General features: G+C 48.2%; 1 long non-coding RNA gene across 1 annotated transcript; it reads right to left on the bottom strand.

The window, feature by feature from the left end:
- Window positions 1-4,094: 4,094 nt before the first annotated feature.
- LOC147821018 (uncharacterized) lies at window positions 4,095-7,517 on the bottom strand. The gene is made up of 2 exons (XR_015447694.1): window positions 6,969-7,517; window positions 4,095-5,031 (listed from the first exon to the last, which is right to left on the bottom strand). It is a non-coding gene; the product is annotated as an uncharacterized LOC147821018 (long non-coding RNA).
- Window positions 7,518-11,732: the final 4,215 nt, after the last annotated feature.

Raw genomic sequence — 11,732 nt, 5'->3', positions numbered from 1 at the left:
GCAATAACAGGGGTGAGACCAACCCTCTGGAATCTAGGGCATCTTCTGCCCCAAGGCTCAGGATGTTTTTCTGCCTCTGTCCCTCTACAAGGGCAAAATGGGGAGGTTTGCAAAAGGGCTTTTGGATTGACTTATTTTTCACGAGAATCTGTTTGCTTCTTTCTCTTCTTATTTCTTTGATTTTAATTATTTTAAAAAAGCATACTTCTGGGGCACATTGAGTTGACATTCACCCAGAGCATATGGTGTAGAGGTGCGGAGCACGGACTTCAGAGTCCACTATCGGGCTGTGCCATTTAGAAGCTTTGGCATCCTGGGCAAATCCCTAACTCTCAGTCTCAGCTTCCTTCTCTACAAATCACAGATACCGGTAGGACCTGGTTCTGAAGATGGCTGAGATGGTGTGGATGAAGAGTGGAGGGCAGAGCCTGTACTTGGGACTCAGTGTCTGTTAGCTGGAATGGTAGGCTGCCCACCCTGTGGCATCTCTAGTACATGGTCTCGGTTCTCCTTTAATCCCATCTCTACCCTCAGGTCAGCCGTACTGTCTTCATTTCACAGATGGACACGAGGCTCAGATGTTTGGAAACTGGACCGAGGTCCTATAACTAATAAGTGGTGGAGCTAAGATTTCAACTTTGGACTTTTAGCTAAAAAATTTGAGGTTTTTCTTCACCTTGGCTTCTTAATCTGGGGTCCAAGGAAACCTAGATTATTTGTGGGTTTCGTTGAGTTTGGAGACCCCTTTTGAAATTGTTTCAAAATCAGGTGCTTGTATTTTTGGAACCGGGTCCATGACATCATGATCCTGACTTTCTCATAAGATAGAAAAATTCTTTAGTTAACTCCAAATATATGAAACTGTGGTTGCTGAGATCATGCAAATAATTGGGCTGTCACTCAGCTGAGTTCCTAGAATTTGTCGTTTTCGTGTTCGTACTTTTTTTCCATCTTGCTATGGGATTCTTGAGAGGGGCTCGACGGAGCCTTTTAGCTCCATCACTATGTGCCAGATCCCCACAACAGGGGAGAAAATATCCCACCAGGAGCTCTTTCCTTGATTTGGAAGGCTCTAGGTCTGTTCTCTAAATCCTGGAGGAGGAGACTGGGGAGCTGGATGCCACACTGGCCCTGGTGGTCGGCTCTGCACCAGGTATCACACCCACAGTTAGCAGTGGGAATGGGTTCAGTTACCTGCCTCGGGGTACTGACCGTGTCTGGGCAAGTCCACGCTCCTCTCAGGGCTGAGAGGAAGCCTACATCACACATGGGTGCTGAGCACTGATGAGTGTTCTCATTTTGAGACAGAATCTTGCTAAGTTGCCCAGGCTGGCCTCAAACTTTCGATCCTCCTGCCTCAGCCTCCCACGAAATTGGATTACAAGGATGCACTACCATGCCTCCCTCCAGGAATTCTTGATGCAAAAAGTGGGAAGGGATTTCCAGGTAAAGGAATGGCCTGAATAAAGGTATGGGCTTATTCAGAGGAGAGAGAGCAGACCAAGTGGCTAAAGCCTGATGGACAGGCCCTGATATGCTCTGAAAGAAGTTGCTAGGGAAGGATGTAGGGGAGAGAGCAGCAAGGTTGGCTCTGTTTGTGAGGAAGGTCAGTCACTTTGGTTAAAAGAAAAACTTTAGGCAAATTTAATTTAATAGAGTTGATTTCAGCAAAGAACAATTAATGACTTGGAGAGCTCCACTCAGCAATGGGACCTGAGAGCTTTTATAAACCAAACCTGGAAGCGAGGTAGAGAAATCACCTGATTGGCTACAACCAGGCATCTGCCTTATTTGGGCACAGTTTGATCAGTGGCTGCCTGTGATTGGTTGAAGTTGGTGTTTGTGATTGGCTGAAACCTGGGTATTGTAAAAAACATACTCCTAAATTAGGTTTCAGTTTGTTTATATACTAAGTTAGGTTGTGGTTTGTCACTAAGAACTCAAAGGAAAGACAGCCTCAGGCTGATGGGCTCCTGATTATTTAACACTTTGGTGGCTGTGTTGGGATTTCCGTTTGGTGGCACTGGGGATTAAACCCAGGTCCTTCACTCTGAGCTATCTCCCCAACCCTTTTTTATTTTAAAACAGGGTTTTGCTAAGCCACTAATTTGCCCATGGTGAGCTTAAACCTGTGATCCTCCCGCCTCATCCTTCCAAAGCGCTGGGATTCTAGGCATGCACCGCCAGGCCTGGATATGACGATTGTTTTGTAAAATATGACTCTTTGAAGAAGTTAGGATTATTTTCTTTTTTAAATTTTATTTATTTATTTATTTTTTTAGGGTTATTGTCTTTTGGAGTGAGCCAGCCAACCCACCAACCCATCTAATTTTATGAGGATTCTAGATGGCTAAGATTTTACTCTATTTGGTGCTTATTCAAGAATAGAAACATTAAAAAACAGAGTTCAAATTGCCTCTGGGACCCGTTAACTAGACTAAATGTGTGTTAAGGCCAGATGAGGAAACTTCTTGAAGTTTTTGGTGGTAACAGGCAAATGGGTTAATTCTCCCCTTCTCTTTGCTATAAAAGGGGCCGGGGATGTAGCTCAGTGGTTTGGCCGCCTGCTGTGCAAGCACGAGGACCCAAGTTTAATCCCCGGTACCAAAAAACCCCCAAAACAAAAATACCTCTTTGCTCTAAACATGTGAGAGAGCTGTGGGTCAGACAGCCTAGGTCCTGAATTGAAATCCGAGCTCTGCTCCTTACCAGTTAAGTGCCCTTAGGGAAATGTCCTTTCCTTAGTCTCAGTTTTCCTAGCTGCAACATGGAGCTGATAATATCTGCCCTGGAAGGCAGAGATGGCCGGTGTGGTAAGGCACTTTCTGTGGGTGTGAGTGAGGGGGGATGCTCCATTGTGGACCACATCTGTCGAGAGTGAGCAGGAATTCTTTGTGTTCGTGTGTCTCACTATGGAGCCCAGGCTGGCCTTGAACTCACGGCGATCCTCCTACCTCAGCCTCCCGAGTGCTGGGATGAGAGGAGTGCGCCATCACACTAGGCAGTAAGCAGGAATTCTGCCAGAATGACTTCTCGGTGTGGGCATCTCCTGTGAGTGACTCTCTAGAGCCTCTGCCCTTCGCCCACTCCCTCAGTCTGTGTGACTGAGGGCCCATGGCTGCCAGGTGGGAAAAGAGGAGCTGGGACCACACAGTGCATGACAGCCAGTACTGTCCCTCAGGGAGCTTGTACCTCTGTGCCACAGTGGGATGGGCTTTCTTGCCTCACTCTACCCTGCCCGGGCTGGCTATTAGCACTCCTTATTCCTTGAGTGGGAACTGCTTAGGTGGGAACTACTATGGTGAGAGGCAGCTTCCGGGGGAACCAGCCAGAGACACACAACTGATCCCCTGGGGTCCCAGAAGGATCCAACTACTCAGTTCCTAGTCTCTGTGAGCACAGTTACCCTCTTCCTTCGCTTTTCATGAACGTTTTTTGTAAGTTAAAAAGTAACATGCATAGTTAAAAATCCTTTCTCTAGAAGGAGACCAAGAGGTGGAGAGAGGAGGAGGGAGAAAAGAGGAAGGAGAAGTAAAGGCATTAAGATGTGTTATGCACATGTACAAACTCTGCACTGTGAATGTAATCGTTCTAAGCTGCGAACATGTACTCACAGACTTGCTGTTAGGAGCTGAAGTTGGGTAGGAAGAGGCGGTCACTGAGGGGACAAGCTGGAAAGGTTCGTCTTCCTTCCTGGCGCCTCCCTTCTCTGATTCCTGGCCGCCATGCCTTGAGCAGCTTTTCCTCCGCCAGGCCCCTCAGCCGTGCCATCTTGCCTTGGAGCCAGCGGATCATGGACCAAAACCATGGACCAAAGTAAACCTCCCCTCCTTTAAACTGTGGGTGTTGGGTACTGGGTCCTAGCTATGAGAAAGTGAGCAAGGCAGAGCCACCGGCCACTTCTCTGCTTGGGGGTGGCACAGAGAGACTAACACTGGCAGATCAGAATGGCTGGATTGGGAATGATTTTTGACTTCTAAAGTTTTCAGTAGTGTTTGAACTTTTAAATGACGTGCACGTACTATCTTTATAATAATGAAATGAAAGAGCGAGTTGCAGGTAGTTCTCTAAGCAAATCAATTGCTAAGCGGAAGGCAGGGGTCGACTTTTTAATTTTTTGATGTTTGTTTTGGGTAGGCAGAGAAAAGGGCTTTGAGTAGCAATTTCGATTTTGGCCATTAAATTTTGGCGCTCTTCAAAGACTGGGGTGATGGGGATGGCGCCAGGGAAGCCCTGTGCCTTGCTCTGCTCTGCATCTGCCACTAGATGGCACTCGCAGCACAGAGATGAACCGGCCCGCCGACTCTGAAGGCACAGCCTGTCTCCCAGCTAGGCAGGAGGAAGGGGCTTTTAGAAAGGGACTGCCAGGCGGACACCCCCTGCTGCCCTAAACCCCGAGCAGGCAGGCAGCTGTATCTGGAGGTTCTGTGCAGTGACGGATGATAGCTCCTCTCCATACAGGGCGGCACTGTTCGTTTTGCTATTTACCCTGTGGGCTTGTGTAAGTTCTTTTTGCCCACGTGAAGAAATTGGTGCTGGCCTTGCAGGCTCCCAGGCTCCGAGGCGAGTCCCCGGACAGACAGGTGGCAGTCTTCCCAGCGTCTTTCTAGTGAGCTGCAGGGTAGGCAGCTTCAATTGGTGTCCATCTGTGTGGGCCAAACTTCCCGGAAGACTGTCAAGAGGAAGGCTTGGCCCTGGTCCTTGGGGTGAATTCGGGGTGTGCACAGGTGGCTGGGGAGGCAAACCTGGAGTGGGGGCCACTACAGTTCTACCACCTGTGATGCCCACCGGGGAGTGGGCCCAGGTGAGGGAAGAGAGGCAGGGCTGCTGTATCAGTTAACGCCAGCTGCTGTAACAGGTACAGCTTCAGAGCTCAGTGGCTGGCACAGTAGAATCTCGTTTCTTGCTTGCAGAATGTTCAGAATGGCTGATTCTCACCAGCAAGTTGGTAGCTCTTCTCCAAATGAGAATTCAAATTCAAAGGCTCCTTTCCTGGTGACTCTCCTGTTCTCAAAGCATGGGTTCTAAAGACTGAAAAGCGGGAGGAACTTGGATGGGCATACATGGGAAGTATTTTGTTTTCCTTTCACCATACTGGAGATTGAACCTAGGCCTTTCATACTGAGCTGCATCCTCAGCCCTTTTTATTTTTTATTTTGAGACAAGTGCTTGCTAAGTTATTAAGTTGCCCAGGCTGGGCCTGAACTTGTAATCCTCCTGGCTCAGCCTCCCCAGGTGTTGAGGTAACAGGTGTGCACCACGCCTGACCATGGGAGGTTTCGTGGGTCAGGCCCAGTGGGGGTAGAGATATCACTCCCACCTCTGCTGCACTGATCGGAAATGAGTGGCCTCCCCTAGCTACAGATGAGGATGGGAAGTGTAGTCTAGTGTGTGCCCAGGAGGTGAGAAGACAGGTTTTGGGTACAGCTAACTTGTCTCTGCTCCAAAACGCATTATTAAATAGTCACAGTGCAGAGCTTATCTCAGACATAATCAGATTTGCTTATACTGATATCCATGCTCAAAGATGTACACGGCTGTGATTATACAAGTCAATATTTAATCCCTTACAAGTGGTAAGGGATTAAAAATTTATGGTCTAGCCACACAAAGGAATACTACATAACAGCCAAAAATCTTCAGGTAGAAGAATATTTTGTTTCTATGGTCATCATGGTACTTTATTAAGTCATCATAGTGTGTTATTATTTATTAAGTTCTTTATTAAGCAGTAATCCCAGAAAGCTCCAGGGTTCGTGTGAATCAAGAGTGAAATATAAAGAGACGTTAACTACTTTCATCTAAATGTTCTTCTACTTAGAGTCCTGGACAAAAATCTATATTTTAGATTAAACCCTTTGAGATATTTTCTGTGTATTTCTAGGAATGTATTTCCTCAAAAGCAAAGCATACAATTGAATTATAGGGCAGACTTTGTAGGTGACTACTTAATTCACTCCTTATCTCACTGGTGCGCTGCCTGACTCCTACCCGGAGCAGCAGCGTCCCGGGGCAGGAGCTGTGGCAGGTTTGTTTACTGCTGTACAAACTGTGCAGAGCTTGGAGTAGGCATTTGGTAAATATTTATAGACTAAAGTCGAATCAAACGGGACAATGTCAAATGCAAAAACAACTGGAATGAAAATGAAAAAAAAGGGGGAGGGAGTGAATCTAGAGCATGAGGGCAGCTATAAGAAGAAATTCGTATTACATATAAAAAAAGGCTGCAAGAAAATGCCTCAGTGCCATAGGCTCTCGATCTGTTCTTATATTCAGGGTTTCTTCTATTTTCCATTCCTTTTTACAGTGGATCATTTGGATAATCATTTACAGCTGTCATTTGCGGTCAAGATTCAAAGAAAAAGTTATTCCTAAGCAAGGCTGCTATGGGGACCAGAGTTGTGACTGATCCTGGGTCTTGGGTGGTGTCACTGGCTGGGGCCCACCATGTCCCCGGTATTGATGGCCAGGTGTGGGGAGCATTTAGATTATTCCTGCCAGAGTCCAGCCTGGATGTAGGGACTGGGGGGATATAGAGGCAGGGGACTGACTGGGAGGGGAGCGGACGCTTCTCATTCTGGGTCCTCTTGACTTTCCTCCGCTGCAGAGCTGGGAGTGGCATGGGTTTGGCTGCCGGGAGAGGGGCAGATGGAGGAGATGGGGAGCTCCTCACAGGCTGGGCACTTGGTCCCCTAATCTTTGGCAACTTCTCTACCCTCCTGAGGTGGCTGGTAAAGTACAGGGCATTGGTTAAATATGAATTTTAGATGCAGTGAATAATTTTTTAATGCATAAATTATGTCCCCAGCACTGCATTCTTCCCCCCACCCTCGGTACCAGGGATTGAACTCAGGACCTTGTGCCTGTGAGGCAGGCGGTGGAACCACTGAGCTAAATCTCCCGCCCAGCACTGGATTCTTTACATTAAAAATAACTCCAAGCGGAAAAGCCTTGTTTTGTGAACTGACCTGTGTTGTAAGCAGGTAGTCAGTGCTCCAACACCCGAGCAAATCAGCCTTGTGATGTGCTCCGCCCAGCTCCTGCCCTTCTGCTCCACCTCCACGGCCCACCCTAGGGCTGCCAGCAGCCAGTCCGAGTCCAGTCGCTGCCCCGCGCCAGCCCCGCCTGGGTTACTGAGGAGGCTTTCTCCTGGTGAAGCCTGCCTGGCCAGATCGGAGCTCAGACTCCTGTAGGTGGCTGTTTAGGGCTCAGCCCCGCCTGGGCAGCTCCTTGTTTCTGGTGGACTCTGCCCCGGGCTGGGTGGCTGACTGCCAGCCTCTGTTTCCCCAGGTCCTCAACAAGCTGCCAGGCTCCCAGCTTCTCCCTGAAAGCAGCACGTTGCCCTGTGAGGTTTTCTCATGACTGCATAACAGTCAAGTGCTGCCATGGAGTGGGAAACAGCTGGGAGCTGGGGAGGAGAAAGGGCTGGTGGAGCGGGCAGCAGGAAGGGAAGGCACATCCGGTCTCAGGAGCTGGGGTGGGGTCCCAGGCTGGTCTTGAGTCCTGAAGCCTTTCGTGGTCTGGGGAGCATGGGAAGCACAGGAATCCACCATGAGCAAACAAGCTGAGGGCAGGATAAGCTTGCCAGCGAATGAGGCGAATGGGGGTTGGGGGCAGGAAGCAAAGCTCTGCCTCAACCCGAGGGACGGTGGCTGAGCTGGCGCCGGTGAGCTGGGTGTAACTGGGAGCACGGCCCACTCCCCTAGGCCAGGTTTTGCACACTTGTCAGCCAAAAACCAAATAGTTCCTCTGGACCGCTTGTTGGTTTTGAAAAGTACATTTTCAGCGGAGGCTGCTGAATACACCTTTCATGAATGTGGAATTTTCCAGTTTTAAAACATTAGGTTGAACCAAATGAAATGGCCAATAGCTCAGTGCTTCAGATTTAGCAAAAACAGCAGTTGTATATGCTGTGATCATAAAACTACACACACACTCACAAATGTACAGTGCTGTGCACACATAGACTAAAGTCAGCCTTGTCACAAGCACCTACTGGGCTGACGTAGTGACAGGGTATCTCTGGGAACTTGTCTCAAGATTTTAAATGGAATGGATCTCCTGCTTGCCCAGTACCTTTTTCTGGGGAGTCTGCTCTGCCCTTGTCGTTTTAGAAGATGCCCAGCCTTGGTGGAAGATACCTGTTGGTCCCCACCAGGAAGCTGGGTGGAATCCTGCTGGGCTCAAGTTCTGTTTGCTTCGAAGTTCAAATTAGTTTTGGAAACACCAGCCACACCCTGAGTTATTTTGTGCACTACTTTTGTCAATTTAGTGTATGAGCCGTCACCGTCTAGGGGGTCGCCTAAACTTTCCTGTTGTCAAAAGGCCTCCTGGGTTGAGTGCCTTTTAACCATTGTCCTATCCTGTGACTCTGTGACCTCCTGTGATGTCCATCGTGGGTGAGAAGTAGAGCAGTAAGAGGCCACATATCCCCAAGCGTTGGAGCGCGACGCGGGAGACACAGGGTGTCACTGAGCTTAATGAAAGAATAACTTCGCAAAGCACAGAAACAAGCGCACAGTAGAAGCGTGTTCGGCTTAGTGAGGATTCATGTGCACGGCAGTCTGTTGGGATGAGGCTATTTTTTCCCCCTTTAATTGTCCTACTCTGGCTCTTTCATCTGCTAGCTGTGTGACCTTAAGCAAACTATCTGAGCCTCAGTTTCCTCATCTATAGAATAAAGAGAGTAATTCCTACCTGCAGCAGTCCTAATGAGCACTGGATGAAGAAAGGTGAGTGGAAGCATGTTATCCACTGCAAAGCTGAATAACAATGGCATGTGCGATGAACAGCGAAGACCCCCTCCTGGGCCCAGGTAAGGGTGGGAAACAGGTAGCAGACTGTGAGAATCTGACCATCAGGGAATGATCCCAGTAGGCTGGGGGTGGGGGAGAATGGACTGCAATTCTGGGTGGGTGGACAGGAAGGGGCAGCGTTGCTAGGGAACCAGCCTCAGGCTTGCTGGGATGAAGGATGTGATGCAGGATGTTAAGTGTACAGGAGCAACCTTGGCTCTTCTGAGTGGCCGCTGAGTGAGGGGAATCTCTGCACTGCTGCTATACTTGCGTGGTTTCAATCTGTGGTTCCCCCAGAGCTCTGGACACACAGAGGCCCCAGGAATATCTCCTCTCCACACTATTCTCCAAGGGCTCAGAGACAGTATGCTGTGGTGTAGCATTTCCTATTTCCCATGAGAGTCATCAATGACTCGCACATTTTAGAAATTTTAATGTAGTCATGTGCAACAACAGCAGTGTGAGGATAAATAAATGTCCAAGGGTCAATCATCATTGAGATCTCATATTTACATGTCAGTTATAGGACAAAGCATCATATTACCCGAGATCTTCTGGCAGAGGTGCCATGAACTGCCTTAGTACTCAACACTGCCTTTGCTCTCCTTGCAATGATAGAATCTTAATTATGGGTGATAGAACACAAGTCAAAGTAGCTTAAACAAAAGGGAAGACAATTTCATGGGTTGGTCTCTGGAAATATCAGTGGGCAGTTAATTTTAGGGTTTTGGGTCTCTCTCATAGCTGCGTCCTCTTGTTCACCAACATCAGTGTAAAGACATTGCCTTTCAGAATAACAATGGCTGGGCCTGGGATTTAGCTCAGTGGTTTCGCCGCCTGCTGCGCAAGCGCAAGGACCTGAGTTCGATCCCTGGTACCAAAAAAAAAAAAAAAAAAAAAAAAAGAAACAGAATAACAATGGCTGACAAGTTCCAGGGAGATTCTGATTGATTCACCATTGGTCATGTGACTATTCCGGAGCCAATCATTGTGCTGGGGGGGGCGGGAGTATTCGGAATGACCTCTTGGAGGGGATGGGTAGAATCAGCCTCCTTTCTGTATCACAGAGAACACATTCCTTGTTAGAAAGGTAGGAGTGGGTGCTAGAGGACAGAATGGATGTCCCCTGCAGGACTTTAGTGTCGCGGCTTGTGGATTGTTCACTTTCAGCTCAAAGGCAAGGACTGTGTCTATTTTCACTTAGCCCAATATCCTTAGCACAGTGCTCGGGACATGATATCTATATATCTTATTAATGAACAGATGGACATGTAAATTAGATACTTTAGCAAGTTAGTTGGCAAATTCTGCATCTATAATGGGACTTCCTGGTATTCATATGTATAACATAGTGTTTTTTTAAAAAATTGAAGTGAAATTCACACTACCATAATTAATTATCTGAAAGTGTACAATTCAATAGTAAATAGTACATTCACACTGTTGTGCAATCCACACTTACATCAAGGTCAAAATCATTTTTGTCACCCCCAAACAAACCCCATACCCCTCTCATTTCCTGGCAACCAGCCAATGTGACTTCTGTGTTTCTGGACTTACCTATTCTGGATGTTTCATGTAACACACTATTTCTTAATGAAAACAACTCAACAAATTAGTGGGAGTATTTTTCTTACACTTACCAAACAAACAGAAGAAACAAGGTTGTCTAATATTTGGTTGCAAACAACACTAACCAGCTTGAGGCAGCTTCTCTGAGAAAAGGAGGGTTTCTGAAGCACCCAAATTCTTTCTGGAAGCCCAGCCCCTTTGGGAATTGGTGCTGGAGTCTGAAGATTTGCCACAACTCTGTCTTCAGTTCTGCTTCTTTCTACCTGTTAGTTGCTACTCTCTCTGCACAGACAGATTTTTCTCTGAGCAGAGACATTTTTGGGGTACATGGCTAAAGATGTCCTCTCCCCAACCACCAGGATGATTAATGTCCCTTTTGTTTCCCCCATATTTGGCTAGGTGGCTCTGGGCCCCACTTCCCAAGTGCTGGGAGAGGGGATTGATTGGCCCAGGCTTGGACCAGGTGCCACCCTGTTCCTTCCTGTGGCTCTTGGTGTTGACCAGAGAGCTTTATGGAGAGCAGGGGGGCCACAGATCCAAGCCACCAGCGAGCAGACCGGCAGCACTTGGGGCCCCAGTTTCTCCTCCAGAGACCTGCCTGTTGCTCAGAAGCCAGAGGGCTGCTCTGGGCTTCCAGAGCGAGGCTGTAATTGATTTTGCTTTAGAGGATTTCATGACCCTTCTGGAGATAATAAAAAGGACTAACATAAAGTTCTCCCAAACAAAATCAATTGTTTTCCTTCCCCCCAGCACACAGAGGCAGTCTGCAGCTCCTCTGAGTGCACAGCCTCCTGGAGCACGGCGCGTGGGCTCCAGGGAAGTGGTGGCCTGGTTCGGAGCACACTTGTGCCAGTCTGAGTCACAGGAATCTGAATCTCCGAGACCTTTGCCTCATTTCTTGGCTCAGGAGGTTTTCTACTCTCCCGATGGCTGTCTTTGGAGTTGTCTGTCCTCTGAGTGCCAGTGGAAAAGGGAGCAAGATATAGTGGTGACAGTTAAAGGTGGGGTCTTCCAGCTACTTTGTTCACAAGAGGCCCCTTCCGGCCAGTGGTCAGGAGAGTGGCTTCAGCTTCCCCAGGTGGTCTTTAGTATCTTAGCTGCTGTAGGCTCTGTGCACAGAGAAGCAGATGGGCTCCTTTCTGGGACAGCAAGGACAGGTGCTCAACAGCCTCCTTGGAACCATAATTCTGAAGTCTTAGGAAGCTTAGCCTCCAGCCCAGCTGAGCAGAGTGCCCGTTACACAATCCAGACCGAGCAAGGAGAAGGACCATGCACTTTGGAGCCAGGCTGAACTCTATTTGAATTCTGGGTCTGTGCCTTGTTAGTTAAATGGCCATGGACAACTCAGCCTCAGCTTCCTCTTGT

This window comes from Heterocephalus glaber, unplaced genomic scaffold (genome assembly GCF_053883595.1).
Source record: "Heterocephalus glaber isolate CG9 unplaced genomic scaffold, H.glaber_assembly_v1.0 deba00001773, whole genome shotgun sequence".
Classification (NCBI taxonomy): domain Eukaryota; kingdom Metazoa; phylum Chordata; class Mammalia; order Rodentia; family Bathyergidae; genus Heterocephalus; species Heterocephalus glaber.
This window is presented reverse-complemented; position numbering and strand designations above follow the sequence as displayed.